This window comes from Gossypium arboreum, chromosome 1, assembly GCF_025698485.1.
Source record: "Gossypium arboreum isolate Shixiya-1 chromosome 1, ASM2569848v2, whole genome shotgun sequence".
Taxonomy (NCBI): domain Eukaryota; kingdom Viridiplantae; phylum Streptophyta; class Magnoliopsida; order Malvales; family Malvaceae; genus Gossypium; species Gossypium arboreum.
Window position 1 is genome coordinate 18080284 of NC_069070.1, and position 8319 is coordinate 18088602.

Sequence of the window (8319 nt, forward strand, 5' to 3'; positions counted from 1 at the left end):
GCCCGTGTGGTAGGCCGTGTGCAAGAACATGGCCGTGTGGTCGACAAAGGCATGGTCGTGCACGGCATACAGCTGTATGGTGGCTCGAGTGTGGCCTTGTGGGCCACACGGGCAAGACCAATCTGGGTGTGTGGTCACCCGTGTGGTAGGCCATGTGTGAGAACACGGTCATATGGTCAACGAAGGCATGGCCGTCCGCGGCATACGACCATGTGGTGGCTCGAGTGTGGCTGTGTAGGCCACACGGGTGTGTGGAATTTGGGACAGGTCACTTGGACCACCACACGGGCAAGGTCAATCTAGGTGTGTGGGCCACACGGTCTTGTGGGCCCACACAGGCAAGCCACACGGGCATATAGGCTTATTATATTGAAATTTTTCGTATAGTTTGTATGGGTCCTACCGTAAGGTTCGTAAAGGCTTACTAAATCCTAAAACTATGTGATTTGTTAGCGTGAAATACTGTTCTAAGTATGAGTATGTTATATGTACCGGTTATTTGTTTATGTAAGCATGTTAAGCATGATTTATCTGTTAAATTTTGTATGTATACTTTGTATGTTTTTTGGGGTGGAATTTGTATTTGAGGAGGAAGTTTCTTATCGGCGTTAAACGTCTATATTCTGCCAGCTTGATTGCATATTATATCTGATAGGTGTCTTAATGGCACAATATGGTGCGTAGGGATGGGTGAGTGTTTTTAACTCCACATGGTGTGATGGGATGGACAGAGATGGTGTGTAGAGGATGAGGGTAGAATTATGCATAGTCAGATCTCGATTCTCGCCATCAGATTCAAAAGGACATGATGTCCGTGATCAGATTCTGTTCTTGCTCAGATATGATGATTGTATGCCTTCCTGCTTAATTCTATTGGGTTACACACTGAGTTTATGTAAACTCACATATGCTTTTGTGTTTGTCAGGTAATCTATAGTCTTAGGCAGATTGGTGCAGCGGGACTCAGCGGTGACCACTTTTTTGTAAAATTGATTAAAGTCAATAATTCATGGTTTTTATTTATATTTTTGGTAATCATTTGAGAGTTTGTATTTTTTGGGACTCTCTTGACTGTTTTACTTTTAACTGGTCATTTCTGATTTAATTATTTTGGTAAAAAGTTTTATTGGAAACAACGATTTTATGCAAACAATGATTTTCCTAAAAGCACGCATCGCTTTTCAACATAAATGATTAAAGCTTTCGCTGTAATAAGTAATTGGCAAATGAACTATTAAAATAATGTTTTTGTGTTAAACACGAAGTAATGTGGGTTTTATAATCAAATCAACCTGTTTTGAAAATCTTTCCATGTGACATCTTCGGATTCGACCATAATGTTTAGTCTGGGTTTGGGGTGTTACTTTTAGTGGTATCAGAGTCAGGTTACAAAACTCGGCTGTGAATTTTGGATTCCAAAATTTGGTTTTAAAAGAACTAGTTCCCAAATAAACTGAATTATTTAAGAAAGTACGTGGTCACCGAGTCTCCGGCACCAATCTTGTAAGTACTTTTGAAATTGAGATAGTTTATTCTGAAAATACTGTAGTTAGTACCTTCTGAAACTGTGCTGGGATAGTTAGAAAACTAAAACTTTTGAAAATATTTCTAAACTTTTGATAAAGTATGCATAAAATATCTGCTAATAAATACTGAAACTAATGCATAAAATTTTTAATGTAGATAAAACTCAAATTAGATAATGAGTGCCTATAGAGTTCGCAGACGTGGTACTCGTGGCCATGGAAGAGGCCGTAGAGGGCTCGAGTTGAGTCTTCCTCTTTGGGCAGTATGCCAAATCTGGATAAGTGTGAGACACTAGTATCGCCTGCTACTAAGACCTACTGAGACTGGCTCTCAGAGTCGCTCAATTGGGGACGACGCACTGTCCCAAGCCATGCTGAGGATTTTAGAGAGGGTCGTTGGACCCTATTTTGGAGTTAGAGGCTTAGGGTCGGTAACTGAACGACTTCAGCCCAATGGTGCTGAGTTATTCAAGGGCATCATCGGTGTCACTCCTAGTATGGTGAGTATTAGTTGGAGGCCACCGAGAGGATTATGAATGATCTAGACTACACCTCGAGCGTAAACTAAAGGGTGCGCTCTCTACTGCGATGAAGCTTATCGGTGGTGGCTAACTATTGAGGAGGGTATTCGCCCGATCATTTGACTCAAACTTCTTTAAGACCACTTTTTGTTCAAATATGTGGGGCAAGCTATGTTGATACTCATAGATGTGAGTTCATGAATCTTACGCAAGGGATAGGTCGTGGCCTAGTATGAGGTGAAGTTTTAAGGTTGAGTCACTATGCTCGAGGCATGGTGGCATTAGAGTATGAGAGGTGTGTCCATTTTGAGGACGATTTGAGAGACAGCTTGAGAGTATTGATTGCTCCATAGAGGAGCATGAGTTTATGGTATTGGTAGAGAAGGCAAAGATTGCTGAAGATGTTAAACACGTAGAGCGCCAGAACAGGGACAGAGAGGGGTAAGAACAAGAGGGATTCAAAGTCCTCAAGTTCTGTGTAGAGGCCTAAGAAAAAGGCTAGACCTGATGGGCTCATTAGAGTGGGGGCCCCTGATGCTCCTACTGGGTTACAGCCATGCAGTGATTGTGGTAGGTGCCATCCGGGTGACTGTTGGAGGAGGATTGGGGTTGTCTAAGGTGTAAGTTTCTTGAGCACCGTATTAAGGAGTGCCCACAGTGGGCAGATCAGATGCAAGCTTCAATTTTGGGTTCTGTGCAGCCTCAGAGGACAGTTCAGTAGCTACCTAGGGACCGTAGACAGGTTAGGGGTGAAAACGGTGTGGGTTGTGGACAGAGAGCACCGGGTAGAGGTACCGGTCAGACTCAGGTGAGGCAACCTGCACTTGTTTATGTTGCTCGAAGTCGAGAGGACAGAGATGTTTTAGATTTTATCACCTGTACATTCCTTATATTCGATGTACCTTATACTAATTGGATAGACATAGGTTCCACACATTCCTATATAGCTAGCTCTGTTTCTAAAAACTTGGTGGTTACTGAGAAGAGTACGCCTAGTGAGGTGACTTACTTAGTCCGTTAGGGTAGTCTATTCAGGTTAGTAAACTGTATAAGGATGTTCTGCTAGAGGTGTAAGGGGCAATTTTTTGGCAAATCTAATGGAGCTTTCGTTTGGGAGTTCGATCTAATTTAGTCTTAGGCGATTGGTGCAATGGGACTCGTGGTGACCACTTTTTGTAAAATTGATTAAAGTCAATAATTCATGGTTTTATTTATATTTTGGTAATCATTTGAGAGTTTGTATTTTTGGGACTCTCTTGATGCTTTTACTTTTAACTGGTCATTTCTGATTTAATTATTTTGGTAAAAAGTTTTATTGGAAACAACGATTTTATGCAAACAATGATTTTCCTAAAAGCACGACTGCGTTTTCAACATAAATGATTAAAGCTTTCGCTGTAATAAGTAATTGGCAAATGAACTATTAAAATAATGTTTTTGTGTTAAACACGAAGTAATGTGGGTTTTATAATCAAATCAACCTGTTTTGAAAATCTTTCCATGTGACATCTTCGGATTCGACCATAATGTTTAGTCTGGGTTTGGGGTGTTACTTTTAGTGGTATCGAGTCGTTACAAAACTCCTACCGTGAATTTTGGATTCCAAAATTTGGTTTTAAAAGAACTAGTTCCCAAATAAACTGAATTATTTAAGAAAGTACGTGGTCACCGAGTCTCCGGCACCAATCTTGTAAGTACTTTTGAAATTGAGATAGTTTATTCGAAAATACCGTAGTTAGTACCTTCAAATCTGGCCGATAGTTAGAAAACTAAAACTTTTGAAAATATTTCTAAACTTTTGATAAAGTATGCATAAAATATCCGCTAATAAATATCAAACTAATGCATAAAATTTTAATGTAGATAAAACTCAAATTAGATAATGAGTGCCTATAGAGTTCGCAGACGTGGTACTCGTGGCCATGGAAGAGGCCGTAGGGCTCGAGTTGAGTCTTCCTCTTTGGGCAAGATGCCAACTGGATAAGTGTGAGACACTAGTATCGCCTGCTACTAAGACCTACTGAGACTGGCTCTCAGAGTCGCTCAATTGGGGACGACGCACTGTCCCAAGCCATGCTGAGGATTTTAGAGAGGGTCGTTGGACCCTATTTTGGAGTTAGAGGCTTAGGGTCGGTAACTGAACGACTTCAGCCCAATGGTGCTGAGTTATTCAAGGGCATCATCGGTGTCACTCCTAGTATGGCTGAGTATTAGTTGGAGGCCACTGAGAGGATTATGAATGATCTAGACTACACTCCTGAGCAGAAACTAAAGGGTGCAGTCTCTCTACTTCGCGATGAAGCTTATCAGTGGTGGCTAACTATTGAGGAGGGTATTCGGCCTGATCATTTGACCTGAAACTTCTTTAAGACCACTTTTTGTTCAAATATGTGGGGGCAAGCTATGTTGATACTCATAGATGTGAGTTCATGAATCTTACGCAAGGGGATAGGTCTGTGGCCTAGTATGAGGCTGAGTTTTTAAGGTTGAGTCACTATGCTCGAGGCATGGTGGCATTAGAGTATGAGAGGTGTGTCCATTTTGAGGACGATTTGAGAGACAGTTTGAGAGTATTGATTGCTCCATAGAGGGAGCATGAGTTTATGGTATTGGTAGAGAAGGCAAAGATTGCTGAAGATGTTAAACACGTAGAGCGCCAGAACAGGGACAGAGAGGGGTAAGAACAAGAGGGATTCAAAGTCCTCAAGTTCTGTGTAGAGGCCTAAGAAAAAGGCTAGACCTGATGGGCTCATTAGAGTGGGGGCCCCTGATGCTCCTACTGGGTTACAGCCATGCAGTGATTGTGGTAGGTGCCATCCGGGTGACTGTTGGAGGAGGATTGGGGTTGTCTAAGGTGTAAGTTTCTTGAGCAATTAAGGAGTGCCCACAGTGGACAGATCAGATGCAAGCTTCAATTTTGGGTTCATGCACCTCGGAGGATGCTTCAAGAGCTACCTAGGGACCGTGAGACAGGTTAGGGGTGAAAACGGTGTGGGTTGTGGACAGAGAGCACCGGTAGAGGTACCTGGTCGAGACTCGGTGAGGCAACTGCACTTGTTTATGTTGCTCAAGTCGAGAGGACAGAGATGTTTTAGATTTTATCACTGTACATTCCTTATATTCGATGTACCTTATACTAATTGGATAGACATAGGTTCCACACATTCCTATATAGCTAGCTCTGTTTCTAAAAACTTGGTGGTTACTGAGAAGAGTACGCCTAGTGAGGTGACTTACTTAGTCCGTTAGGGTAGTCTATTCAGGTTAGTAAACTGTATAAGGATGTTCTGCTAGAGGTGTAAGGGGCAATTTTTTGGCAAATCTAATGGAGCTTTCGTTTGGGAGTTCGATCTAATTTTGGGTATGAATTGGTTGGTTGAGCATCGAGTCAGTTTGGACAACGCATCTAAAAGGGTCGTTCTGAGGACCAAGGATGATATAGAAGTGGTTATGATTGGCGAGCATCGAGATTACTTGTCCAATGTGATCTCCGCGCTTGTGGCTGAAAAATAGGTTCGGAGAGGTTGTGAGGCGTATTTGGCTTACATCAGTGTTTCAGCTTCTAAAGGCTCTTTTATTGGGGATATCAGAATTGTGAGGGATTTTCTGGATGTCTTCCCTGAGGAGTTACTGATAAACCATAATTTATACATATTTCTATCCCATACTTAGCATATTTTATGGTTGATTTTTCCTTAAAATTGGTGAATTTGATGCTCCTAATGCCTTAATTTCCTGTTTTATACTTAGGTGAGCATAAAAGAGTGAAAAGAATGAGAAACAGGCCAAAAAAGGAGAAAATGGTCTAACGTATGAGATCAACATGGCCTGGACTTCCTCACACAGGCAGATTACACGCCCGTGCCCATTTAACAACCTTGACCACGCCTTAAGCAATCGCACACGGGCATGTCACACAGGGGTGTCCCTACCGAGCCCAAGTTTATTCCAATTCAGAAAAGGCCAATTTTGAGGGCTCTTAGGCATTCTAAAGCCTATTTAAACACCTGATGAGGCACTTAGACAGGGGACACAGAGGAGGAAGCAAGGAATTGCTCAAGGAAAGCCAATTGATCCATCTCAGAAGCCGAATTCACCATCAAGACTGAAGATTTCCCTTCAAATTCCCTCAGGAGTTTTGGGTTTTCTTATGTTTTGTTATTTTTATTCTTTTGAGATGTTTTCTTTCATTAGTATGAACTAAAACCCCTAAATACCTAAAGGGAATGAAACCTAAGACGGATCTTGTTATTATTATCTAAATTGTATGATAAATATTTGACTTGTTTTAATTATGTGTTCTTAATTCTTGTTTTGATATTCCAAGATATTGATTCAAGTTAAGCTCTTATTCAGAGGAGGAATAGACCCTGTCTAAGAGTAAATTTGTCATAATTAAGCAGAGTTGGTTGCGTGCCTAGAGATAGGATGACAACATTTTGTTGGATTAGGGTGAAACCTAATAAGGGGGTCCATAGATCGAGTTAATGCAACCTTACGGCGTTAATTAGAAAGAGATTTCAATTATTCAATCTAGGGTTAGACGTTGTTAGTCTCGAGAGAGATAATAATATAACTTAGGGATCTTTACGAAACAAGTTGAATGAATAAATCGTCCGATTCAGAGTCAAATAACAAGTGAAGTCTAGGTGGATTTTTTCCTTAGGTATTGTCTTAATCAATCGAGTTTTTTGAAAAGTATTTTCCCCAAATTTCTTTTCTGTGATTTCTTTGTTTAATTAATTAGTTAGCTAAACAAAACCCTTTTATTTTTTTGGGCTAGATAATAAAAGGAAAGTTGATACTAGTACTTTTAGTTCCTTTGGGTTCGATAATCCGGTCTTGCTAAAGCTATACTACTGTTCGATAGGTACACTTGCCTTCATTGTGATAATAGTTAGTTTCAAGAACGATTCATTATAAATATTTAAAACCTGTTACGAATATCACGTATCAAGTTTTTGGCGCCGTTGCCGGGGAATTAGGATATTAGGAACACTCAATTTTTATTACTCTAGCCATTTACTTTTACTACAATTTAAATTTTATTCTAATTTTTATTACTTATTCTTCTTTTTCCCTTTTTCTGGCAGGTTCTTATAGTTTATGACTAGAAGAAACCCGTTAGGACCATTACTGTTTGATAGTGAGATCGACCGCACAGTTCGCAGAAACAGAAGAGAAATAAAGCGAAGCCTAAGATACACAGAGGACGAGCAAGAGGACGATACTTCAACCACAACAGAGGAGAAGGCTGAAAACCAAGAAAATCCGCTACCTCCTGCGATTGCTGCTGGTCCAGTAAATCAGAATCCTACTCCACGCACTATGTATGATTATGCTAAACCTAATTTAATAGGAACTGATTCAAGTATAGTTGACCTGCTATTGCTGCAAATAATTTTGAACTGAAACCTAACACAATTCAAATGATACAACAGTTTGTTCAGTTTGATGGTTTGTAGGACGAGGATCCTAATGCTCATTTGGCAAATTTCCTCGAATTTTGCAATACCTTTAAAATTAATGGCATTTCTGATGATGCCATCCACCTTCGGTTGTTTCCCTTTTCGTTAAGGAATAAGGCTAAACAATGGTTGAACTCATTACCACGAGGGTCAATCACTACTTGGGAACAAATGACCAAAAAGTTTTTACTAAAATATTTTCTACCAGCTAAAACAACTAAATTACGTAATGATATCTCTTCTTTTGTACAGATGGATTTAGAAACACTCTACGATGCATGGGAGAGATAAAAGGACCTTTTGAGAAGGTGCCCTCACCATGGGTTACCGCTTTGCCTACAGTTTCAAACGTTTCATAATGGCCTGAATCCTTCGACTCGACGAATGGTTGACGCAGCTGCTGGCGGAACCATCAATAATAAAACACCTGAAGATGCCTATGAATTTATATATGAGATGTCACTGAATAACTATCAGTGGCAAGTCATGAGAACAAAACCAACAAAAATAGCCGATTTTTATAACGTCGATTCGGTCACCATACTCTCTAATCAGGTAGAACTCTTGAATAAGAAAATTGATGGTTTTCTTAATTCTTCACAGGTTCACCCAGTAATGCAGTGCGAAGCAAATGAAGGTGGATCGAGCAATTCAGAATACCCATATTATGGCCAAAACATGGAGAACGAGCAGTTAAATTACATGGGTAATAATCCTAGATCTCAAAACAATCATTATAGAAATACTTACAATGCAGGTTAGAGGAATCACCCAGATTTTTCATGGGGAGGCCAAGGAAATCAG

General features: G+C 40.3%; 1 non-coding gene across 1 annotated transcript; it reads right to left on the reverse strand.

Annotated features, from left to right (window-relative positions):
• Positions 1-7734: 7734 nt before the first annotated feature.
• Positions 7735-7841, reverse strand: LOC128282075 (small nucleolar RNA R71). Its single transcript, XR_008272359.1, has one exon. It is a non-coding gene; the product is annotated as a small nucleolar RNA R71 (small nucleolar RNA).
• Between the last annotated feature and the right edge of the window lie 478 nt (positions 7842-8319).